At 49.2% G+C, this 26,982-nt stretch overlaps 1 pseudogene; it reads left to right on the top strand.

Annotated features, from left to right (window-relative positions):
- The first annotated feature begins 24,737 nt into the window (after positions 1-24,737).
- Positions 24,738-25,174, top strand: LOC129467877 (small nuclear ribonucleoprotein E-like; annotated as a pseudogene).
- The last annotated feature ends 1,808 nt before the right edge of the window (positions 25,175-26,982 follow it).

The raw sequence follows: 26,982 nt of genomic DNA, 5'->3' as shown, positions 1-26,982 counted from the left end.
ACACCCAGCAGCCTTTCTCCCTGCTGAGGGCATTCCTGAGGACACCAGGGCTGGCCAACATGTCTAGAAATCTCAAGATGGTTAATCATTGAGACCATCCCCTTGGGGATCAATAAAATGGCAATAAACCCATTAGCCAATATTATTTTCAAGAGAGACTCAACAAGCCCAACACAGAAACACAGCAACTCCAGGGTCCTGTGAGCAGGAGGATTTTCAATCATCTCAATGGTGTTGATAAAGCGATGTGTCCCTTTGCATGGATGGGTCCTAGGTTTGGGTGAGGACTCCTGGGGACCCCAAGGGAGATCCAGAAGGGCCAGCAAGTGCATCACGCAGCAAGCCTCACACATGTGCCCCACAGGCGTCCCCAAACCCAGACTATTCTGCACAGTCCTCACTACCCAGCAGGCCACTGAGTTCTTGTCCCAACTCACCTACTGCTGTGGGGCTCTGGAAAAGCAACACCTTTAGCCAAACGCCCCAGTTTCCTCATCTGTAAAGAAACCTCTCCTTCCTCGTGGGTTGCTGGGAGGATCGATGAGATGGAGCGATGAGAGCCCAGGAAACACCTGTAATGGCTGCTGTTGTGAACACATGGCCACAGGTCCTAGAGGGTTGTTAAGGTGATCAGGTAGCACCTGTCAGTGAGATGATGCGTATACCATGAAAAGCTGTGCTGATGTACATGCACATGACTAAGGACTTTTGTACCCTCGCCAGAGCCAGCCCTGTGATCCTATCCAGAGGAATCCCTAAGGCCGGGATGGACGTCACCCAGAATCACTGTCGGTCACCAAATGATTCACAACTCCGTTTCCTCCTGCCCTTGACTGGCTCCCTCCTTCCCTCTCCCACAAGACCCTGAGCCAGGTCCTCACCTGCCCCCTTCCTGCCCCAGAGTACATGTCTCTTGGATTCCCAGGCCACCCAGGGAACACCCTTTGGCCTTCTCTCAGGAAGCACTTTGAACCATCTCAAGTGCCCTGCTCTGGAAAACACCAAAGACAGTGCTTCCCAACCCACCCTTATACCCCGTGACCTGTAGAGGTTGAAATCCAGCCCGCACAGTGCCTGGTGGACACAGCCACCGCCTGGAAGCCAAGATTTGGTCAGTGACTTCCTGGCCCACCAGGCCCCTGCGCCCCAAATTCATTTCTCAGGCAGGTGAGATGGCTCTCTCAATGCAGGTGGCTGAGACAAATTATGCCAGGAATTTGCACATTTATCCTGCTCAATAAAGAGTCGCACCTCTATAGCTCTCCCCCCATTTTATTATGGGTTAATGGGGTTAAACATTTTAATTTTAGAAATAATTGCCAACAATTCAATAGCACAAACTGGCTCCATGTCGCACAGTTCATGATTTCTCCATGCACCGGGACAGGAATATTTTCAGGCCCTGTTCAAGTTACCCACCCTGGCTGCAGATGAAATATTAATTAAAGGTTATACTTGCAGCCTTCGGAAAATGATTACTCAAGATAGCAATTATATTTCCCCCTTTTTGTATAATAAAACTGCACCTTGCTGTGCAGAGGAATTAATAATTCTAAACCCTGTTGTTACAGAGGCAGCATCAAAGCTGAAGGAGGAGGCACATGCCCAAGAGGGGAAAACACAAACACATTTAGACCCACAAAGAAAGTGGCTGACTTCAAAAGAGCAGGATTCTGCATTCAGCGCTGGGATCGTTTCTCAAGGTCATTAATTGCTCTAGCTGCCTAAGAGAGTGGCCCAATTACAAAGAATACAGAGACACAGAAATGAGAACAGAACATAGCTGCAGCTCAGACTCCAGGTCACTAGGAAGCTCGGCAGATCCACAGCCTGGCATGTACCTGGCGCCCATCAGCCAACTCCTCCAGGTTCCTTCCAAGGGATTCAGACATCCGGGGCAGCCAAACGATTCAAGAACCAACAGCTCGTAGCTTTCCAGGCAATTTCCACAGCGAGAAGAAAAAAGGAAGCTCAAGGCCTGGAAAATAGTAAAAAGAATAGCTGCCATTTATTGAGTGCCAACTATGTACCAGGAAAACTCAGTGAGGCAAGAATTCCAATCTTCATTTTATAGATACAAGCACTAAAGTTCAGAAGGATTAAATGACTTGCCCAGGGTTACAGAGCGAATGGCGGAATTAGGACTCAAATCAACGGACCTACAATTGCATGAGGACTGGACTGTGCCAGTCTCGTTTACTGTTGTACCCCACAGCCTATCTAGCATTGCACCTGGCCCATAGTAGGTGCTCAATAAATTTGACTTATTTAATGAATGAACAACTGAACTTCTGAATCGATCATCCATGCTTGGAAGGCGAAACTCTGCTACTCAGCAAAGGAGACTTAAAAAAAATTGTTGTGACTTTAAATGAGTCTCAACATTCAGGGAAGTGCGGTAGGTGGGGGAAAGGGTGAGCATGCAGCTTTGCACAGATCACTCCAGCAGGCATGCACCAGTGCCACCCCCAATGCATGCTCGAATATTCCCCTAGAGGCATTGTCAAATATTTTCCATAAGACAAAATAGGAAATTAGTACATGAAATGAGTGGTATATGGTATGATACCATTATGGCTTATGTTGTTCTGTGACCATGTGACAATCAGGCATTTTTTCACAAAGCTCCTCGGGGATCCCTTTGGTGACTGTGTCCAATCAGGCCCTGACCCTGAGGGGAGGTCCCACGGTCCTTCCTGCCCTTTAAGCATGAGAATGGAGCAGAAGAGAACATCCTTACAGCCTTTCTTTCTGGGACAATATTGCCAGTGACACAGGAGCAGATATGTGGGCAGCTATGCCTGCCTCAGCTGGAGCGACAGGCCAGACCAGCAAGGGAGAATCTGCTGACGGACTGGAGGTGGGCAGAGCTGCTGAGGCAGGAAACACTGAGCTGCCCTGGGGTCACCAACGTGGGGCTTGAGGGCTTCCTCCTTGGGAAGGGAGAAGGAAGGGCTCCCAAGGGCCATGACAGTGAGGAAAAGGGCCCCAGGAGGCCTGCTCCAGCGAGCACAGGGACTCTCAGTGGGGTGGGAGGGGCAGATGCCTGGGTGGATAGATTCTTCAGGTCTGAGGTTTCTTCTGGAAATCTCAGTGCCGCTGCGTACCAGTCAGCAGCTGGGGGCATCCTCCATGATCTGGAAGCTGGGAGGAGCAGGACAGGATGTGGGGAGAGACTGTTAGGAGACCCCACCCCCCACAGGGAGCTCACTAGCTCTTCAAGCAAAGGGTGCCCTGGCACTAGGACTTCCTGCAAGCAGGCAGGCAGCACACCAGGAGTGCGGCCCCCATCCAGCACCCAGGCTGGTGAGACAGCGGTGGAGACAGCCAGCAGGAGGGAACTCACCTTTCTTGAGTGTCCAGCAAGGCCGGCACTGTGCTAGGTGTGGAAGCTGCAGCCCCTGCGCTGAGGACGGTGCAGCCCATGGGGAGGGCAAACACAGAAACAAACTTCCTACAGCCTGAGTGCAGCCTGGGCCCCTCCGCCAGCCACCTCCTGCAGGGGTTGGTGTCTTCCCAGAGGGCTCAGCTGAAGTGTCCCTGAGGCACCTTCCAACCCTGCATCCTATGAGACTGCCTTATCAGCTCACCCTCTAGGACGAGGACATCCTGGCAGAGACACTGACAAGCCAAGGCCAAGGCCACTGAGGAAATGGAGGGGCCGACGGAGGCCAGACCTGGAGATGAGGGAGCCGGGGCACAGGGCCCCAGCGCTAGCTTTTGATCGCCGTGGACACACCCATCGAGCAGTCCTCTGGCTTCCCGGGTCTACTCATATGCTAAGCTCAAGATTGCTGGAGCTCTGAAGGGGCTCTGTGCCATGCTGCGGGCTCCTTCCACTGTTTTGGGCATAGCACCGAACCCCGAAGAAAGTTCCAGACCTAGTTCTGGAACCTATAGCACATCCCTGAATTTCTCAGAGCTTCAGTTTCTTCCACTGGTCTGCCAGGGGAAGGCGGCCACCTGGTCACCAAGGCATCGTCCAGGTCTGACACTCCATGACTGTGATTCCATTTGGTTTCTTTAAATCCCGTTTTTACTTTAGCACTAAAGCAAACTCCAGGCACTAAACTCACGAGACGGGCCCATCTCTTTGGCCGCAAGTCCTAACACTCCAGAAAAGGCATCTGGAGCAGTCTGTTTCTTCTGATGCAAAATAAATCCACTGACACTCATCCTCCCAGGGCACCTAGGCCCAGAGCCCAGAGAACAAGCGGCTGCCTAGAAGCATCAAGGCCACCAGCCTCTTACCCTCTCCACTGCCCTTTAAGTCCTTCCCTGGTCTTGGCTGAGGAGGCAGCAGGGAAAAGAGGCACAATTGCAGGAGAGAGGAGGAGGGTGGGCAGACGTGGCCAGACCCAGGAGGCTGCAGGGAGCTGGGACTCAGCACAGCAGCCTGGGAACTCCACTTTCAGCCTCAGCTAAAACCCCATGCCCAGAGTTCCTCAAGAAGCCCCTCGAGACACTCACAGGCCTCAAAACACACTGGGTGCTGAAGACAATGGCCCGCATGTTCACATGAGAAACTGAGACCCTCTGTCCCCACTCTTCCAGCAAGTTGAGGGCATTTTCTAGGAATGGTGAAGTCAAAGAAGCTGCTTTTTTCACATTACTCAGAAACAGGCACTACCCCCAATCACAGATGCCAGCTGTGCACAGGGGCCCATTCTGAAGGCAGGGGCAGATGCACCAGCCCAGAAGCCCAGAGAAACTACAGCCAGCACTGCCTCGGCTTAGGGAACCTGGGGCTTCCTGGGTATAGCCATCGTAGGAGAGAGGGCCTTTCCTCAGCCTGCATCCCTACCCCTTCCTCTACCACCTTCCCTCTGTGGGACTGCTCCCAGGGAGACCTGGGGCCTCCGCCAGCATGGGCAGGAACTCCCAGAGGACACGGGAAGGACTCCTGAGGTGTGGACTGGAGGTATGGGCGCCTTGCAGCACAGAGCCTAAGAGGAGAGAAGCAGCTTAGGCTCCCCAGGTGGAAGGAGGCACCCCTTTCCTTCCAAGAGAGCAACCTGAGCGGTTTGTCCCAGGCCTGGTCAGGTGGGGCGAGGCTGCTACTGGGGGAGAAGGGACGCCTCTGCCCAAGCCCCTTCTCAGGGGAGGAGACCGGCATCCTACACACCCATGTCCACCATTCACGAGCATTTACTGATCTCTCGGTAAGTCCCAGGCCCTGTGCTAGGGTCCCTGCGATCACGAGCTCATAGACCAGATAAGTGCAGAGAAAGTTGTAATTAAACTACCCAATGCAGAACAATGACCAGTCCAGGCCAGGATACAGACTCAGGGCCATGGCTTAAACAGCAGAGGGCCTGGGGCGTGGGCGGGGGTGCAGGGGAGGGAAAAGTCCAGAGAGAGGGTGTGACCCTGCAGGTCTGGCATAGCCAGGCATGAGGACGCTCCAGGTGGGAATGTGCTGCCTCAACCCTGGGCACCCCCCAGGGAACCCGGCGCCCGGTGACACAGGCCGCCCTCTTTGAGGGCCTGGATTGAGGAAGTTGGGGTCAGAGCTCCAGACTGGAGTCCCTCTTGCTGAATTCCCCTTCCAGACATCAGAGGCAAAGAGGAACCCTCATTCAGAGACCACCTGCACCAGCGCTTCCGGGCTGGGTCAGAAAAACAGGTTGTCCTCGCCGCCCGCGCCGGCGCCTGCAGCAGGTTCCTCTTCTGTGACCTAGCACGCAGCCAGAGCTCCAGGGAGGGGGGTGCAACCCGCGGCCGGGGCGGGGGGAGGGGAACCACGGGGCGGGGCCAGGCGACACCCCGCCCACTGCCGTGACTATGCCCCGCCCCAGCCAAAGCCCGCCCACTGCCGCACCATGCCACGCCCCCTCCCGGCCCGCCTTGCAGGGTCATGTTCAAGGTCCTGCCCGCCGCTCCTCCCACAATCCGGCCTCAGGCAGGGCCTCCAGGTTCACCTTCCCAGCCTCATGCCGCACAACTTGCTACTCTCCACACGCACCGCCTCCCGTCTCCAGGCATACCAGCCACCTGTCGGTGGCCTCTTTTTAAGTCCCCGTCATTGCTTAAGACCTTTTATCATTCCTAGGCCTGGGTATAATCTTCCTCTCTTTTACACCCCCCGCCCCCACCCTGGCAACCAGGGCACACATCGAATCCTGCCGGCTACTTTAACAGCTTCAGGCAGACCCCTATGGTTTCCTCCCTGAGAGGCACTTTGAAGTCCTGAAGAAATATGTGTGAGGTGGTATGAGAGGGGCTCCTCGGTGACTTCCACAGGCCTCCATATCAGGCCTTCCCCTGCAGAATTCCATGGACCTCGGGGGTCCAGGACTCCTTCACAGCAGGGAGACCCCGAACAGGAACCTCGGGCCCTGCCTGGGGATCAGCGTTCCTCTGGGGCTGACTGGAGAGCTTTCCTTTATCTGCAGGACCCGCTGGGGGTTCCGGGACCTAGACTTCCCTCAGAACTGCATCTCGAAGGGCAGCTCAGCTCGCACTCCGCGCACCTACTGTGTGCTCTCTAGGCTGGACACCAGGAAAGCTCTGCGACTCTGCTGAGCCTGTGAACTCTGGGGTCAGTGAGACTCCGGGGTCAAAGGCTGGCTCTACCGCACACCATGGTTGTGACCCTGAGAAAGTTGTCTAACTTCCCTGAGCCTCGGTTTCCTAAGCTGCAAAATGAGAACAGCAATCTTTGTCTGTCTTGCAGCCTTGTTACAATGGCCGAAGGAATGAGCATGGCACGGAATGTGTTCTCAGTTAGAGGCTACAGAATACCCAGCTCCTCGTGCAGGTGAAGAGCACCAGCTCTGAGCTAAATGACCAGAGCTCACACCCGGGCTCTGCCACGCACTGGTTGCATAACCTTGAACAAGTTTCCTCATCTTTCTGTGCCTTGGTTTTCTCATCTGTAGAATGGGCATAACATGGTGCAGTGTTTCTGCTTGGGAGGGATAAAAATGGTCTGGAAGTTGATAGTGGTGACAGCTGCACAACCCTATGAATATAATTCACATCGCCGGGTTCTGATGTGAATTATAAAATATAAATTATAAAAATTATGTTTTATATTATATATTTTCCACAATTTTTAAAAATATGCCAAGAAGCAATGGATTGTACACTTTCAATGAGTGAATTGTATAGTATGTTAATTTCTCTCACTACAACTGTTTTTAGAAAATGTTAAGAATGGAGATGATAATAATGTTACCTACCTGTAAGGGTCATTAGAGGAGATTGAATGAGTTCACACAGTGCTTAGAAGAGCTTACAATAGTGACCAGCGCAGGATAAACCCTCAATCGGTGTTGACTGGCATATAAAATATACCTCGGCCAGGCGCGGTGTCTCATGCTTGTAATCCCAGCACTTTGGGAGGCCGAGGAGGGCGGATCACGAGGTCAGGAGATCGAGACCGCGGTGAAACCACGTCTCTACTAAAAGTACAAAAAAATTAGCCGGGCGTGGTGGCGGGCCCCTGTAGTCCCAGCTACTCGGAGAGGCTGAGGCAGGAGAATGGTGTGAACCCGGGAGGCGGAGCTTGCAGCGAGCCGAGATCGCACCACTGCACTCCAGCCTGGGTGAGAGAGCGAGACTCCGTCTCAAAAAAAAAAAAAAAAAAAAATACCTCATACGTCACTTCATTTCATCTCTGAAACAACTCTACGGGTTAAACTGTATTTTTCCTTATTTTATGGGCAAGAAAATTGACAATCAGAAAAGTCACTTTTTTTTTTTTTTTTTTTGTGAGACAGAGTCTCACTCTGTCACCCAGGCTGGGGTGCAGTGGCGCGATCTCAGCTCACTGCAAGCTCCGCCTCCCGGGTTCACACCATTCTCCTGCCTCAGCCTCCTGAGTAGCTGGGACTACAGACGCCTGCCACCACGCCCGGCTAATTTTGTTTTTGTATTTTTAGTAGAGACGGGGTTTCACCGTGTTAGCCAGGATGGTCTCGATCTCCTGACCTCGTGATCCACCCGCCTAAATGCTGGGATTACAGGTGTGAGCCTCTGCGCCTGGCCAAGTTAAGTCACCCGTGTGGAAGTTGCAGAGCCAGGATTCAAGCCCCAATTATGGCTGATGCCACAGTTAGTCCAGGTCTTGGGGAAGATGTTGAGAAGATGCTATGTAGCTGTCTTACCTGGCTGAGTAGCCACAAGCATCAAGCCAAAGAGCACCCTGAGGGCAGAACACTGTGGCTCTCAGTGGCCGCCTCGGGAGAAACAGCAGCAGCTACACCTGCAGGTGGGGGGTGGGGAAACAGGCTGCGGTGGGCAAGCAAGTGGTGGAGATGGGGGAGGATGCCACTTCCCTGATCCATTTAGAACTGAAATGTCCCACTCACTAGTGCCACCAGCTCCCACTGTAGCCAGAGCACCTGACATGCAACAAGGGCTTGAAACCCCGTCACCTTCCTGAGGAAACAGAAGCATGACGGGGTTTGGGGATCTGTGAAAGTCTGGGTTTTCTGGGGCCTTTTTCATTTTGTTTTAGGATCCTTTTTAAATTTTTATTATTATTCAACCCACTCAGAAATGCCTGAACTTTCCGCTTCCAAGTTGGCTGGAAATCACCTCACAGGGACGCTGCTAAGTGAAAATTAAAGTTCTTGACATTTGAGACGTCATCCTGCTCAGACACGAAAGAAAAGGTCACCAGTGTAAACGGTAACCCGTGAGTGGTGAGGTTCCTACAGCAACACCCAAGTAACACCGGATACGTTTGAGATTGCTGCCATCAAGCCACAGCCCCCGGGAGCTCCCAAGCAGGGGGCCTCCCCCTTGGCTGGAAGAGCGGGAGAAGATTCTGGGCTCCATGAGAGGGCTGGCAGCTGTAGAGGCTGCCTGGCCTGGGATGCTCTGTTCCCCTTCAGGATGTCCAGCTGGGCTGGACCGGCCTCTTCCAAAAGTGGAACTCGCATTTGACCCCTGGGGGAGGCCATGGTAGATCTGGGGGAGCCAAAGAGGTCCCCAAGCCAGTCCAGGAGGCAGGACAGGGGCCTGGAGCCAGGAGACAGAGCAGTGGATTCAAAGCCAAAGGGGCTGGGTTGATTGACTTTCTTCTCACGGCAGCCATCCAAAGTGAGGACTGCTGTGATTCACGGTGGGGGAACAGCTAGAGCCATGGGGTGGCCGACGGGACCAAAACAAAGGGTGATGATGGCCAGGCACGAGCGCTGCCAGAGGTGGCCTGCGCCGGCCTCACAGGGCAGCGAAGGGGGTCCAGGTCAGGTCAAGCCTCAGGAGCCGGAACAGCTCATGTCAAACCAAGACAAGGTGTGAACTAGGTCAAGACAGCTCACCTTCAAATCTAAAAACAGCCCCACGTTGAGGACAGGTTTGCAGCAAACCTAAAACCTGGAATTTGAGAGGTCAAACACATTCCCAGTCTACACATATTTGCTTTAAAGTGAGAACAAATGAGGTCTGGGAGCACATCTGGAGCTTCACATCGGCTGTGCAAGTGGCATAATTCAAAATGGGACTTCGAGTTTGAGCCCAAGGCCCCCTCGGCTCCCTGGTCACCTCCCCGACCAGGGGACAGAGCAGATGAGCTCCAGGCAGCCAAGGGGCAGCACTCCAGCTTCCTCGCCTCCCACCTCCCAGGCCTGCAGAGGAGAGGACCTTTCACCCACGTGGGGGCCCCGCTCCTACCCTGCAGCTCTGTATCTTAGAAAGACGCCAGGTGGGATGTAAGCCGTGGCCACCTCGGCAGCACGGCCACCCCATCCTCCTGTCCTGATGGCACAAAATGGCTGCTGGGTCCTTCTTCCACCCTGCAAAGCAGTTGGATCTCCAGCAGTGGCCTTCAGACCATGACTGTCCCCTCGGTCTCCAACTTCTTCTCTCCCTCCAGCCATCTTCCAACAGCCTCCTAGCTGGCTCGCAGTGACATGCGGCATGAGCTACCAGCTCTCCATATCAGGGACCCCCAAATGTGAAGGCCACAGAGCTGTGCTCAGGGCTTTGCCCAAAACCTCAATGCTTCAGGGACCAGGCACAACCAGGTGAAGCCTTCCAGGGCCTCTCACCTTCTAACCTAAGCAGCACTTCAGTCTGAGCTCCGCCCTAGCAGCCCTTGTATCTGGGTCCCAAGCTCTAGTCTAAATACCCAGTGTCTGTCTCAGTGGTGAACACGAGTTGAAGGCTTTACGCTATGGTATAAAGTCATCCCCATTCTACAGATTGGGAAACCAGGATCCAGTGGTGCAGGTGGGAACCTAGTAAATGGCAGAGCCCAGTTTGAAGCCAGGCCTGCCTGGTGGAACCCTATGCTGCTGACCCTGGAGAAACCCACCTGGGCCTCCTATGCTTAGGCTCCACACTGACCCTGCTGGCTTCTCCACAGCCCCATCAAGTCCCACAGGTCCTCAGAAGGTCAAAAGCCTCCGAAACAGCTCAGCCAGAACAATTTTGCCACCCAAATGGTGACTCCAGGAGGGAGGCAGAAGAATGCGTAAGTCTCCCCCCAGCTTCTGCGCCCTCATTCTTCTCTCTCAAAGTCTGGTCCCTGCTTCTACTTATTGAACATCTTAGTGTATGCTGGATGCTGCTCGGAGCCCCTGCCTATACTAACACACTGGGCCACCTCACTGACATCATTCCCATTTCACAGATGGGAAAACTAAGGCAAAGGGCTGCTGCACGGACCATCTTACTAGCGCTAAGTAGGGAAGTTGGAATCTGAGCCCAGACCCATGCGGCTCCAGGGTCTCTCTCCAAGGAGGGCACTGCCTGGTGAGACTGATCTCAGTGACCCTCCCTGCCCCAGAGCAGCCCTTACTTTCCCTCCTCCAAGCTACACACCATCCTGACCACGCTCCTGCTCACACAGGAGGGGAAAGAAGGTTGATGGTGTGAGATACCAAAGGGCTGTGATGCCTTTTTCATTTTAAGAAGCCACATCCTTTCCCACCTTACAAGAATAGTCATTGGAGGGCGAAAATAGATGGCTCATTAGCTATCGATTCACGTTGCTCTGGAAGGTGATTTTGAAATATGCACCAGCCACAGCCTCGTAGGATCATTAGGATACACCTGTAGCCCATTTCCTGCAACCCAAGAAGAAGTTTATACAGGTCAGTTGGGTACAGTAAAACAATCTCACCTGACAACACCAGTGCACTCCCAGGGCACCAGGGGACATCAGAGACATTGTTACCCCGGGAGGACTGCAGTCAGAGGGGCTGGGCGCTCAAAGCAGACACTGTTTAATGGAATAGCCGAATATTATGACATCTTACAACAGCTGCAAGCCAAAAACTCACAGCAAGGATGAGTAAAAGAACTAAAGTGGTGGCTGGGTGTGGTGGCTCACACCCGTAATCCCAGCACTTTGGGAGGCCTAGGCGGGCAGATCACAAGGTCAAGAGATCGCGACCATCCTGGCTAACATGGTGACACCACATCTCTACTAAAAATACAAAAATTAGCCGGGCGTGGTGGCAGGCGCCTGTAGTCCCAGCTACTTGAGAGGCTGAGGCAGGAGAATCGCTTGAACCTGGGAGGTGGAGGTTGCAGTGAGCCGAGATCGCGCCGCTGCACTCCAGCCTGGCAACAAAGTGAGACTGTCTCAAAAAAAAAAAAAAAAGAACTAAAGTGGTATAAATTCTCTCTCTCTGTGTGTGTGTGTATATATGTGTGTGTTTGTATGTATACATAATATATATCTCACATGCAAATAACATATACATATGTGTATATATATAGAGAGAGAGGGGAGGGGACAGGAGGAAAGGGGAGAAGGGAGGAGAGGAAAGGGGAGAGCAGAGAAGAGGAGAGGAGAGATGTTACATACTATCACAGGTCTTGTGATATATAGTAATCTATCCCCGGTCTTGAACTATCTTCACACCCCTTTTTGGCTTTCTGGAAGGATTTGGGGAGAGTTGTTATGTATCTGCTCTTTCAAGTTATAGGGTGATTCTGTATTGTTGAAATCTAGCACCTTGATAAAATAACACTGACTGAATCTTGCTGTTCGGGAGGGCTCTGTCTTATAAATGGAAGCTGACTTATAAATATTTGGTTAATTAGCTGTACTATCTCAAATAAATGCTTTGCTCTCGGTGTTTCTGGTGGTTAACAGTTTGGGAAGCAGTTTTTATATGCATTATCCAGTGGCTGAAATGTAATCAGTGCTAAATAAAGGTTGATTGAATTGAATTGAGTTATCCAATTTGATTTTCACAATGGCCTATGAGGGGTTAGGTTTTTGTCAGAGGGGAAAGTTCCCTTTTAAAAATAAAACTCGGCCAGACACGGTGGCTCACGCCTGTAATCCTAGCACTTTGGGAGGCAGAGGCAGGTAGATCACCTGAGGGCATGAGTTCGAGACCAGCCTGGCCAACATGGCAAAAACCCATGTCTACTAAAAATACAAAAATTAGCTGGGCATGGTGGCATGCGCCTGTAATTTCAGCTACTCAGTAGGCTAAAGCACAAGAATTGCTTGAACCCGGGAGGCAGAGTTTGCGGTGAGCCGAGATCGTGCCACTGTACTCCAGGCTGGGTGATGGAGCGAACCTGTGTCTCAAAAAAATAAATAAATAAATAAATAAATAAATAAATAAATAAATATAAAAGTCACATGCCCATAGTGACTGAATTCAATCACTACAAAAGGTTATACAATCCAAGTTAGTTTCCTGCTCGTTTCATGCCCCCATTCACTCTCCAGAGGGGTCCATGGTCAACCCATCCACCCAGAAATTCCCCATCTATACAAACACATGCAAATATCTTTTTGCAAAAAAAAAAAAGCTGTCTATCATCACCAGTTTTTGCATTTTTGTTTTAATTTAATAACATAAATTGGCGTACTTTTCCTATAAAATCTGTCTCATTCATTTAGACGTCGGTATAAGATTGCATTATATAGATGCATCATAATTTATCTCCCCAGCTTCTAGTTTACGGCCATTACAAATCTTGCTACAGTGAGTGCCCTTGTTCATATTGCCACAGGGTATCTGAAGGGCAAATTCCTAGAAGTGGAATTGGAAGTCTCAAATTACATGCACTTATGACGTTGATACGTAAGGCAAAATTGCCACCAACGTAAACTCTGGTCCAGTTTCTACTGCCACCAGCAGTGCTGAGAGCCCTGTTCCACCACACCTGAGTCATCACTGCAGATGATCAAACTTGTTCATCTTTGCCAATATAATTGGTGAAAAATGGCATCATCTTCCGGTTTGCATTGAAGTGGTGAAGTTGAGCTCCTTTTCATGTATTTGCAATATAGTAGGTTGTGTTGTGTTGTGTTGTGTTATTTTTAAGCGAGGCTAAGTTTCAGAGAAGAGAAGGAAATGTTTTAAATGTTACTGTCAATACCTGTAGAGCAGTCAGCTATGCTTATGTCAGCTCCATGTTAGTAACTTATAAACATCCAAATGGAGGGGTCAACAAACATCACTAGCCTCATATTCAGGCCAGAATTCATCTACCACCTGAGCTTCCAAGTGGGCGAGAGATTGAACCGACTCAACGGCAACTGGACACAACGCTTTCCTCTCTCTGCTGCACCTTCCTCCATCCAAACAGAGCAGCCCCATTACCGGAGCGTTTGTTGACTTTTGTTAAAACACACTCTCTTTTGGTACAAAAGAGAAGTCTGGTGGGGGAATGGAATGTTGTGGTGTTGGAATCGTTACGTCTTATCCCGACCTAGCAAAATTTGTCTCTTTTTGTTTTCCCTGCTTTTGATTTTAATGTTTTATTTCGTTTTTGCTCTGAACAGGTGACACATTCACATGGTTCAAATCTCAAAACAATATAACCAGGTGAACTTTGAGAAGCCTGGTTACCACCCCTGACTTGATCATCATCTCATCCCCCACCCCTTATAATTACTCTTCCCTTCATTGTCAATAGTTTTTATTATGGAAATAATAGAGCTGGGTACAGTGGCGCTCACCCATAGCTACTCAGGAGACTGAGGTGGGAGGATGGCTTGAGCCCAGGAGGTCGAGGCTGCAGTGAGCCGTGATCACACCACTGCACTCCAGCCTTGGCAACAGAGCAAGCCACTGTCTCCTAAAAAGAAAGAAGATAATAGGGGTTTTGAATTGATCTTCTAAATTCCAAAATAGATAATAGTGCATAGGCTTTTTCAAATGATCTTGCTCCACTCGCCCCTACCCAAGAGGCACCTTCCTCCCTTTTGAGAAGCCCTGGAAGAGAGATCCACAAGGTTCTGACCATGAGTAAGACCATGCGGCAAACGTGAGAGGGAGCCACAATGCAGCTGCCATACACAAATAATGTTTTCACCATCAGCATTTACCAGGAGGGACATTGCTATTTTGTGAGTGAGCACCTCATCCCTGGGAGCATTCAAGGAGATGCAGCCAGGGACAGCGTAGAGCTTTCCACAGGTGTCAGGAGAAAGGAGCATGAGGCTTCTTCCACTTCCAGAATTCCATGTTAAAATTTATTTATTCAACACATATATAAATAAAGCTTCCTGTGTGCCTACCAACATGCTAGAGAGTGCCTGCAGAGAGCTGCATCATAAGCCCTGCCTGCATTCGGGGAGATGAGGCCAGGGCTGTTGTGCACAGGGTTGCAGGTTTTTCAATGCACACATTTCCTAACTGCACAGGGAGTTCATGAGCCAGACAGCTAGCCAGGTAGCAGACAGAGACACATGGAGGAGGTGTCACGAGTCAGTGGGAGAGGGCGATGGAGAGCAGAACAGAACAGGAACAGCTCCTCCAGAAGCTGAATCCTGAGAGGCAGCCTCTCTGCACTGCACTCCTCAAGGCCTCCCTGCCTATCAGGCGTCACAATGGTGTGACTGATATGCTCTTAGAATAGCCTGGAGTGGCACTGTGGGATCCTGGAGCTGTGACAACAAGTGGGAAAGGAATCCAGAGGCCTGGGCACTGCCTCTAACTGTCTCAGCTGTGGACAGCCACCGGCCTCCCTTCCAGGGTCCTCCTCATTGGAACAACCAGGACACCTGGTCCCCTCTCACCTTGTGGAGGTGTCAAAAATGCCAACGGGAGCAAGGCATGGTGGCTCAAGTCTGTAATGCCAGCACTTTGGGAGGCCGAGGCAGGTGGATCCCTTGAGGTCAGGAGTTCGAGACCAGCCTGGCCAACATGGTGAAATCCCATCTCTACTAAAAATACAAAAATGAGCTGGGCGTGGTGGCATATGCCTATAATCCCAGCTACTCAGGAGGCTGAAGCAGGAGAACCACTTGAGACACACAGATGGAGGGGTGACCATGTGAAGACACACCCACAGGAGGGCCATTTGCAAGCCAAGAAGAGAGGACTGGGGGGAAACCAACCCTGCAGACACCTTAATCTTGGATTTCCAGACTCCAGAACCGTGAGAAAGTAGATCTGTCGTTTAAGCTCCCTGGCCCTGTGGTATTTTGCTATCACAGTCCTAGAAAGCTGATACCATCATTATTTATCCCTTTGGTGTTTTTAATCTTTCTTCTTTTCTGAGCCATTTGTGGTTCCCTTCTCTATAAGAGTAGATTACAAGTCCTTACGAGAGGAAGCCATAGATTGTGTCTCCCACTCACACGAGCAAACCTATACGTGCAAATCTGCACACGTGTGCATGCGCACACACGTGCACACACACACACACACACACACATACACTCTGTCTTGCCTCTCCATCCAGTAATCTCTCAGTCAAGAAATGTTCCCCCAACCAGTTGAAGCATTGGTTATAGCCCATGGGTAAATCTTGATTTATGAGCAACCTTAAAATGAGAGAGCCCCTCTCCAACATGACGAGAGGGGCTCCCATGTCCACTGACCTGTGCAGTTAAACAACCTTGATAAGTGTTTCCTTTTCCCCCTCCCTACCTACTTCCGGTGTGCTCTCCCAGCCCATCCCAGGTGATCCTCACGCCTCCCCAAATCATTGCATACTTGCCTAAAATATCCACAGCCACGCATTTGGGGGAAGAGGATAAATCTTTCCCTCCTCTTCAATAAATAATGATGTGGATATGATTTTAAAAGCACATTCATCCCATCCACCAGAATGAGTCCACAGGGAGCATGAGGGACACATCTACTTCCTGGTGGCTCCGTGTGCACCGCCTGGCCCGTGGTGGCTGAGCAGGGCCTGAGCTGGCTGGAAGCTGCCCTGCAGTAAGGAAGGGTTTCCCAGCAACCCCAAAATGCACCCATTAACTTAGTCTTCCTCACTGGAGAACACTTCAGCTGCCAAGTGCTCAGAAGTATCACTGGGGACTTGGAAGCCATTTTAGTTCACTGCTAAAATCTGGTCTTTTCTGAAGGCAGAGGCTTGTCCTGGAACTGAGGATGACACCTCAGCCACCAGGAAATCGACCCACCAAATATGGGGCACCATAGTGTGACGGCTTGTTCTCCTTATCAGCTTTCCAAAGATAGCATTAAGTCCAATGCATAGAAGCTGTAACAGAGGCTTCTTCCTTTCTGTCTCGCTCTACCTAATGAAAATGATCTATCTATTACGAAACAAATCATTTTTATTTTTATAATGTTATTTTATTGAAAAAAAAGCCATGAGATTAAAATAAGAATCCAAGTCCAAAATCATTCTCAAGTCCATCCCCTAAGAAAAGTTCATGTTTCTCTTTATCTGAATTATTCTTGCCCATTTGCAGATGTAGTTTTCACAAAAATAGTTTTTAAATAAAGTAAATAACAAGTCGTTTGTTTTTTGTTTCTGAGAAATGTGATTTCCTTGGAAGGACACGAGGGTAACAACATGAGAATGAGTGAAAAGCACCCAGAGCGTGAGTCATGGGCTGGGATCCGGCAGCCAGGTCCAAGGGAGGGGGCACCGGCCATGCACGCTGGATGCTGCAGCCAGACCCAGACACTGCAGTGAGCTGCCCTGCCACGGGGCAGCACTTTCCCTTCCAGAAGGTGCTTCTGCACACACACCCACTCCATTCCACACTCGCTGTCGGTCTGTAAGTGTGCTGCCTCTTGGGGGAAAATCCACCTGTTCACATCTGAATATGTTCCCTCTGGGGTTCCCCTTCTCTCCTTATCCCAATTTGCTACAAGCAGGCCTTTCAGCCAGCAAGCCGACTCAAGAGGGCAAAAGGTTCACTTAATTCCTTCCCAGACAAGTTGTTCCAAAATATTCTTTTCAACAAATCATAATCAACAGCAGGAAAATGTCCCAGGGATGGAAGGCCCAGCGCTCACCTCTTTGCAGCTTCCTCTGTGCCCGCTGTGGGGTGCGGGGGGCTGAATTCCCCGTGAGCAGCTCCCCCGAGGGTCCCCACCCTGCCAATCAGGTCCTCTGCTGTAGTGTAGACAGCATTGGGCAGTAAGGATGCTGCACCAAATCCGCTTCCCCCTCTTCCTGCTCCCCCTCAGGCTGGGACAGAGTTCCTGTCCACCTCCAGGCTCCTGACTTCTGAGAAACTCCTGCTGCAGGGCTCCAGCCCAGAAGCCAGCTCCAGGCCCCACTTCCAAATGCTCGTCCAGCCTGTGGGTTGACCAGCAGTCACTCATGTCCTCTGCTAGCCCATCTTCAGCTTGCCCTGCCTCCACCCCATGGCCCCCGAGCAGAAGCAGCAGCCCAGGTCCTCTGAGCCGGGAAGGAAGAGCAGAGAGCAGAGGACAGGCTCCCTAACCGAGTTCTGTATCCCGCCGCCAGTGCCAGGGCGCCACGGACCAGGCCAGAGCGTGAGGAACGAGCCACCAAAGTACGAAAGCAGCCACACCGCAGCCCAAACGCTCATGCATTCCAGAGCATTCTCCAGGAACTCTCTCATTCATCCCTCCACACTTTTCTTCTTTTCAAAATAATGCTGGTACAGGGCCAGACACACATGCATGCCACATGTACACACTAGACTCCCTACAGGCTCACAGACACACACCTGCACACACACTTGCGCATTCCTCTCCGCTGACATCTGAGCGAGGCAGGTTCACACGCAGCCGGCGGCCTCCCACATCCACCCCTGTCGCAAAGGCATCGGCCTTCTCCCCTTTCTCGCTTTCAACAGCCCCTTCATCCGCCTACACGTGGACCTGTGGCCAGAGCTGCAGTATTCGGGAGAAAAGGAATCAAATGCTTGGTTTTATCAGAGGAGGCACAGAACAGGTGCTTGCCCAGAGATCAGACGCCAAGCTATGGCCATACCTGTTCTGCCCAGTGGACTCTGGCACCCACCAATGTGGGCGTTTCCCAGGTGGCCAACATCCTTTTTGCTTCTTTCCTTCTTTTCCTTGCCCACTCAGACGACAAGGATGCTCTGGCCACACAGTCACTAGTCTGCTAGGAAGTGACCTGCATATCTTGAGACCTGGCTGCCCAGGCTAACGATGGGCCCTCAGAATGGAACCCTGGAGCCTGGTGGGGCAGAGGCTGCCTGGGAACCCGCCAGGGTTTCCTGTTTCCTGGGCCAATGTGTGACCAGAGGAGTGTGAGTGTGTGTGAACATGCAGACCGTTTGTAAGTGTGTGTGCACCTAGGGGGATGTGTGTGTGTGAAGGAATGTGTGGTATGGGGGGTGTGTGTGTGTGGTGTACACATGCGGTGTGGGGAGGGCATGAATGAGTGTGGTGCATATTGTGTGTGTGTGTGGTGTGTGTGTGTCTATGTGTGGTGTGTGTGGTGTGGTGTGTGTGTATATGTGTGGTGTCTATGTTTGTGTGTGTGGGGTGTGTGGGGCGGGTGTATGTGTGGTGTGGTGTATGTGTGTGGTGTGGTGTAGTATCTGTTTCTGTGTGTGGTGTGTGTGGCAGCTATATGTGGTATATGTGTATACATGTGGTGTTTGTGTGGTGTCAGTGTTTATGTGTGGTATGTGTGTGTATATGTGTGGTGTATGTGGTAGGTGTAGGTGATATATGTGTGTGATGTGGTACATGTGTGGTCTGGTGTGTGTATACGCGTGGGGTATGTGTGGTGTGGGTGTATATGGGGTGTGTGTGTTGTGTGTTTGTGATGTGTGTGTGGTTAGGTGTATATGATATGTGTGTATGTGTGATGTGGTGTGTGTATGTGTGTGGTGTGTGGGGGGTGTGTGTGGGGTGTGTGGGGGGTGTGTGGTAGGTGTATGTGATGTGTGGTGTGGTGTGTGTATATGTGTGATGTGTATATATATGTGTTGTGTGTGTGGTGTGTGTGCACTCATGCACACTTACAGTGTGTCTGTGTGAGCATGTTGGCCCTGTGTGGCTCTTTGCGTGTGTGTGCCATGTGTATGAGCGTGTGTGTGTGTGTGTGTGTGTGGAGCCTGCTACCATTGTGCCTGTGATATGATGAGGAAGCCTGCAGAGAACAGGACTAGGGTGTGGATTCCAAGTCTTGGCCAGTGCACAGCAGGATGGGGACCAGGGAGACCCCTCTCCTGAGCCTGTGCCCTCTCGAACATAGGGGCAGGTTCACAAGGACCAGAAGGGATCTGCCTCCCACCCACCACCGCCTGATCAAAGACAGAGCTGGAGTGAGATCAGCTGGGTTCGGGCTCCACAGAAAACCAGGTAAGCCCCAGGGACCACAGGCCAACCAAGGCTGACAGCAATTAGCTGATTAGTGAGGGGCAGAGGGCAAATCCAGTTCCACAATCAAGGACCATGAACGCAGAACTGTCAGTGGATCCCATGGGGGTGGCGCAGGGGCATGGAAATGCCCTGGCGCAGGACACGGAGAAGCCAGGTCAGAGCCCAGCTGACCTCTCAGGAGCTATGTGACCCTGGGCTGTTCACCCAGCCTCTCTTGGCCCCAGTCCACTCACACACTCAGATGCTATTATAACAAACGATCCCTGGACAGCAGTCAAGTCCAGAGGGGCTCTGCAACCCATGACACAGTACTTAATTGCTAGTTTCCAAAAAGTACCTGGGGGGTGATCCAAAATGTGGGAATGGCAGGTCCCAGCAGAGAGAGAGAAGCACTGGTAAAGCCAGGAGAGTGAGGCCACCAGGCATCACCAAGGGCCACACGAACCAGGGAGGAGCGACAGAGGCAGGAGAGGAAGCTGGGGGACAAGGCCCAGCAGAGGGCCCTTGGGCTAAAGGAGGCCGTTAAACAGAGCAGGAGATGGGACGGTCAGCACTGGGATGAGACATGGGAGCTGACTTGGAGGCAGTGAGACCTGATAGGAGGACGTGATGTAGGAGTTCTGTTGCATCAATGTGAGTCACTATAGGAGGATTATGCAACATATGATGAGTGTACAATATTGGCCGGGCACGGTGGCTCACATCTGTAATCCCAGCACTTTAGGAGGCCGAGGCTGGTGGATCACTTGAGGCCAGGAATTTGAGACCAGCCTGGCCAACATGGTGAAACCCCGTCTCTACTAAAAATTAAAAAATTAGCTGGGGGTGGTGGCATGCACCGGTAGTCCCAGCTTCTTGGGAGGCTGAAGCATGAGAATCACTTGAACCTGGGAGTCAGAAGTTGCAGTGAGCTGAGATCGTGCCACTGGACTCTTGCCTGGGTGACAGAGCGAGACTCTGTCTCAAAAAAAAAGAATATGCAATATACAGTGAGTATGAAATATATGATGAGTATGCAACATAAGATGAATATGCAATATATGATTATACAATATACAGTGAGTATGCAATATATGGTGAGTATGCAATATACAATGAGCATGTAACATATGAATATGCAACACTTGAGTATGCAACATATGAATATGCAATGCATGAATAAGCAACATATGATGAATATGTAACACATGAGTATGCAACATGATGAATATGCAACATATAAACATATACAATGAGTCTTCAATTATGATGGATGCAACATGTAAATATACATGAGTCTACAATATACAATATACAAGGAATATGCAATATGATGAATATGCAATAGATGAGTATACAACAGATGATTAGCATACAACATATAATAGACAAAGTGCAATGAATATACAACACATGGTGTGTATACAACATACGATAAGAATACAACATGCAATGGCTCTACAATATATAATAAAAATCCATGACGAATATAAAATATACAACAAATATGCAATACCCAGCGAAGGCCTGAGCCCAGGTGGTGGGAGCAGGAGCAGAGTAGAGGCTGGCAAGGTCACTGGGGAGACATAACAAGGGCTGGGCTGCAGGAGGATGTCAGGCTTAAGTGAGGGTGACTGGAAGCAGGACTCTCTGCTCTCTAGTTTGGGAGACAGCCAGGGCTGTGGTGCCATCTCCAAGACGAGGAAGATGTGACCTCCAAGAACAATTAAACCCTTCTGGAAATGTTTCTACCACTTCCTGAAGCCTTCCGAGGATCCCACCTCAGTCTTCCGGCCGCCGCTCCATCACTGGGGCTAGAGGAGGATTTGAGGAGGCCTCACCTGCATACATGTCAGCTGGTTTGTAGGAAAATATCCTACCCATGTCCCCTCCGGAGGATTAACCAGAAAAAGGTATGTCTGCTGCCCCCTCTGGGACACTAGGGCAGCTTGGTGGGGAGGGTTGGGTTTAGAGGGCCAAAAATGGCCACAGGTGCTCCCAGAGGCCACCACGTGGGAGAAGCCAGACCCAAGTCCACTGGGCAAGGAGAGGGCCTGGGCGCAAACAGACACAAAGTCCAGAAGTCAAAGGCAGGGGTACAGGTGGGAGGAGCCCAGGGTCTGAACCCCGGTGAGAAAGCCGGGCGGTCAGAGAGGGAAGGGTCTGGGGCAGGCCCACCAGGCCTGTCCCTTCCCAGGGAGATGCCACCCAAAGGGGCGGGGCTTGCTCCTGGTGCCCCAGGTGGGAAGCCCCAGTCAGAGCTGCAGGAATCCCATCCGGGCGTGACTCTGGCACTGCAGCCCCTAGGCCCAGCAATCTCCACAGGGCCTCCTGCACACCCTCTGAACAGAGACCCAGGACGGGGCGCCTTCCACAGCCAGGCCCAGCATCAGCAGCCCGAGCGAATGCTATGCGTTCCCAGCAAGTGGGGAGCTGCCCCTGGCTTTGAATAACTTGCCCCAAAGCCCCTTGCTTTCTGACAGGAGTACCCCCCTCCAGTTGTGCTCGGTTTTACCCCCACAGTTCTCCAAGCCCTCCAAACTCGGACCCTCCCACCAAACACATTTCCTCTCGAGGGTCTCATGGTGGTGATGAGAGGGCTGGAGTCCCACTCTTCTGAGGAATAGAGTGCAAACACCCTCCAGGGCCACACCTGCCTAAGGTCGGCTTTACTGGAAATGACACAACATTCGAGGCCCCCAAAGTGCTCTGACGCAGTGGATTCTTGATAAAGGTCTGGGAGAGTGGGTCCCCCAGAGCCGAGGGCACCCCCTCTGAGGCAGGCTAGACCCATCCCACACTGGGCTCAGAAACCTTCCTCCAAACAGTGCTGCCGAGCCTCGAACCCAGGCAGCCAAAGCCATTACGTGAGAACTGTGGGCCTGGGCCCAGTGTCCACTCTGGGAAAATCCACAGAGCCATGGCCATGGTGACGGGCAGCCACCCACAGCCACCGCAGGGACGGGAGGGCAGCAGTTATGGGCTGATTACAACTTATGGTCACAGAAAATAAAACGGGGAGACGTCCAGCTCTGGGTGGAAAAGCCCCATCTTTTTAAGCCTGGAAACTCTGCCATATCTCCACGTGCATATTAAAGATTTCCCAATTCGGAAGTCACTGAGCACCAGTCCTTCTAATAGAGCCTCAGATAGATAGTCCGTTTTCTTGAAGATCAATTTTGAAACTTCACTCTCTGGGGAAAAGGACAGGATAAACATGAAATGCGCAGAAAGACAAAGAACCATCCTTCAATGTAAACTTAAAAATTACAAAATAGAAGTAAAATAGGAAGTAACTTTTCCCTCCCTTCACTCAACCACCATTCACCTGAAATCGCCGAAACACTTCAAAGTGTGTGTAGGGCTGGAGGCAAGTTGCCCGGATGTGGGACCCTCAAGCACTGTGAAGGGAGTGCAAATTGCTACAGTCCCTTCCAGAAGCGACAAGACAATATATATATTCTCTAAATATTCTAGCCGTTTCACCCCCAAATCCCTCTGCTGGGAAACTGCCCTAAGGAAGCAATTCAAAAGATCAAAATTGTATGCACAAAACATGTTCACTGTGGTATTCCCTATAAATTAAAAGTCAAATGCTACAGCCATAAAAAGGAACGAGGTGATGTCCTTTGCAGGGACATGGGTGAAGCTGGAAGCCATCATCCTTAGCAAACTAACACAGGAACAGAAAACCAAACACTGCATGTTCTCACTCATAAGTGGAAGTTGAACAATGAGAACACATGGACACAGGGAGGGGAAGAACACACACCAGGGGATGTGGGCAGTGGGGGGAGAGAGAGCATCAGGATAAATAGCTAACGCATGCGGGGCTTAAAACCTAGACGATGGATTGGTAGACGCAGCAAACCGCCATGGCACATGTTTACCTGTGGAACAAACCTACACATTCTGCACTTGTATCCCGGAACTTAAAGTAAAAGAGAAATAAATAAATAAAGTCAAATGCAACCTAATTATTTAACATCTGGGCATCGTAAGTAAATTATCTTGCATCAAATCCATATTATGCAGTATTTAAAATTGTAATTATGCTAACTATAGCAACAAAGAAAATAACTTAAATATCTGAATATTGGACAAGGTCAAGAGGCACTCCCCCCAAATGAAAGTCATTTATTTACCTTTGTATCTAACTGTCCTTCACTTTCTTCCAGAAAATTCTCAGGGAACCCTTGTACGCTTGCTTTACTGGGATGCTGGAAATGGGGTTTATTCTTTTAAAAACATTTTTGACAATTTATTCTGAGAAAATTATCATGCACTCATTGCTGTACTGCTACTATTTTCTAAATGGGAATAGCATAAATATCCAATAATAAGGGATTTTAAAAATAATAGATATCCAAACAATGGAATATTGTGCTACCAATCAAACTTATGTTGTAGGAGAATAATGACATCAGAAAATATTTCTGATATATTAAATGAATGAAGTAAATTACAAAATTGATTTTAAAGATTAGTTTGTTTTGTAAAAGGTATATATTTTTAATTTTAATTCCTTAATATTTTTCTTTTATACAATAAAAGTTATTTCAAAATGGAAAAAGTGTTCCCAGAGCTGAGCCTGATAATTTAAGAATAAAAATATCCAAGGGTTAAGAGCTAAAACTGTAAAATTTTTGAAAGAAAACATAGCTGTAAATCTTTGTAACCTTGGATTGGGAAACAACAGACATGTGACAACTAAAGAAAAAATATTAGATAAACTGGACTTCGTCAAAATTTAAAACTTTTGTTTAACAAAGGACACCATAAAGAGAAAAGACAACCCACAGAATGGAAGAAAATTTTTTCAAATCATATTTCTGATAAGGGTCTAATATCCTGAATTTATAAAGAACTCTTAAAATTCAACAATAAAAAGACAACAAATCCAATTCAAAAATGGGCAAAGGATTTGAATAGACATGGCTCCAAAGCTGTACAAACAGTCAATAAGTGCATGAATAAATGCCCACCATCATTAGTTATTAAAGGAATATAAAGCAAAAACCACAAGGAAATACCCCTTCACACCCATTAGGACCACTTAAAGAAAGAAAGATGCGGTCTATCTTGTTATTGTCTGACAAGTTTAGTTAAGGAAGATGTGGAGAAACTAAATCCCTCCTGCATTTCTAGTGAGAATGGAAAATGATGCAGCCACTTACCAAACCAGTTTAGCAGTTCCTCAAAAAGTTAAGCATAATGTTACCATTTGACCCAGCAATTCCACTGCTAGGTATGTACCCAAGAGAATTGAAAACATATGTCCTCCTCTTGTGAAATTCCACCATCGTGTACCATGGCCAGGGCCAGAAAGTGCAGAAGGTTATGGTGCAGCCCATCAACCTCATCTTCAGATACTTACAAAATAGATCGTGGATTCAGGTGTGGCTCTATGAGCAAGTGAATACGCGGATAGAAGGCTGTATCATTGGTTTTGATGAGTATATGAAACTTGTATTAGATGATGCAGAAGAGATTCATTCTAAAAGTCAAGAAAACAACTGGGTCGGCTCATGCTGAAAGGAGATAATATTCCTCTGCTACAAAGTGTCTCCAACTAGAAATGATCAATGAAGTGAGAAATTGTTGAGAAGGACACAGTTTGTTTTTAGATGTCCTTTGTCCAATATGAACATTTATTCATATTGTTTTGATTACCCTTATGTTATTACAAGATGGCAATAAATGCTGTGGGATTGTTTGTATTAAAAAAAAAAAAAGAAAATATATGTCCTCCCAAAATTTGGTACAAGAATGTTTATGACAGCATGATTTATAACAGTCAAAAAGGGAAGGAGGGCTGGATGTGGTGGCTCACACCTGTAATCCTAGCATTTTGGGAGGCCAAGGCAATGGATCACCTGAGGTCAGGAGTTCGAGACCAGCCTGGCCAACATGGTGAACCCCCACCTCTACTAAAAATACAAAAATTAGCAGGACATGGTGGTGGGCACCTGTAATCCCAGATGCTTGGGAGGCTGAGGTAGGAGAATCACTTGAACCTGGGAGGCAGAGGTTGCAGTGAGCCAAGATGGCACCCATGCACTCCAGCCTGGGGAACAGAGTGAGACTCTGTCTAAAAATAAATAAAAATAAAAAAGGGAAGCAACCCAAAAGTCCACTAACTGATGAGTTAATTAATAAAACATGATATATCCTTATCTATACAATGGAATATTATTTGCCAATAAAAAGAAAGAATAATTAACACATGCTACAACATAAACAAATCATGGAAACATTATGCTCAGTGCAAGAAGCCAGACACGAAAGGCGTGCATTATATTATTTCATTTGTAGTAAATACGGCAAATCCGTAAAGACAGAAAGTAGATGATTAGTGGTTGCCAGAGGCTGGAGGAAGAAGGAATGGGAAGTGAATGCTAATGAGTGCCGGGTTTCTTTTTAATGCAATAAAAATGTCCTCAAATTAGATAGTGGTGATGACTGCACACCTCTGTGAATATACTAAAAACCATTGTGTTGTGCTTTTTAAAGGGGTGAATTTTATGATGTGAATCATATCCCAATTTTTAAATTATGGCAAATATATACAATAATGCACCACATAACAGTATTTCAGTCAATGTAAGACCACATGTACCATGTCCGTCCAATGAGATTATAATGAAGCTGAAAAGTTCCTATCTCTTGGTGATGTTGTAGCTGTCATCATGGCATTAACCCAACACATTACTCACGTGTTTAATGTAAACCTACTGGCCTACCAGTTGTATAAAAATCTAGCACATAGAATTATGAATAGTACATAATACTTGATAATGATAATAAATGAGTATTATCATAGATAGTATAGTATGTTATACCAATGTATGTACTTAATATATGTTTTATCGTTATTTTAGAGTATACTTCCACCACTTTTTTTTTTTGAGACGGAGTCTCACTCCGTCACCCAGACTGGAGGGCAGTGGTGCAATCTCAGCTCACTACAACCTCTGCCTCCCAGGTTCAAGCTATTCTCCTGCCTCAGCCTCCCAAGCAGCTGGGATTTCAGGCACCCGCCACCACGCCCAGCTAATTTTTGTATTTTTACTAGAGATAGGGTTTCACCATGTTGGCCAAGTTGGTCTCAAACTCCTGACCTCAGGGGATCCACCCACCTCAGCCTCCCAAAGTGCTGGGATTACAGGCCTGAGCCACCGCGCCTGGCCTCCTTCTACTTATTAAAAAGCAAAAGTTAACCATAAAACAGCCCCAGGCAGGTCCGTCAGGAGAAATTTCAGAGGAAGGCATTGCTATCATACCAGATGACAGCTCCGTGTGTGATTCTGCCCCTGAAGACCTTCCAGTGGGACAAGATGTGGAGGTGGAAGACGGTGATATTGATGACCCTGACCCTGTGTGGGCATAGGATAATGTGTGTGTGTTTTAGCTTTTAACAAAAAAGTCAAATTTTTAAAAATTTTTAAATAGAAAAAAAACTTATAGAATAAGGATATAAAAAAGAAAATATCTTCGTAGAGCTGTACATTGTGTCTGTCTTTTAAGCTGTTATTAC

The sequence above is a fragment of the Symphalangus syndactylus genome, chromosome 18 (assembly GCF_028878055.3).
Source record: "Symphalangus syndactylus isolate Jambi chromosome 18, NHGRI_mSymSyn1-v2.1_pri, whole genome shotgun sequence".
Lineage (NCBI taxonomy): Eukaryota > Metazoa > Chordata > Mammalia > Primates > Hylobatidae > Symphalangus > Symphalangus syndactylus.
This window is presented reverse-complemented; position numbering and strand designations above follow the sequence as displayed.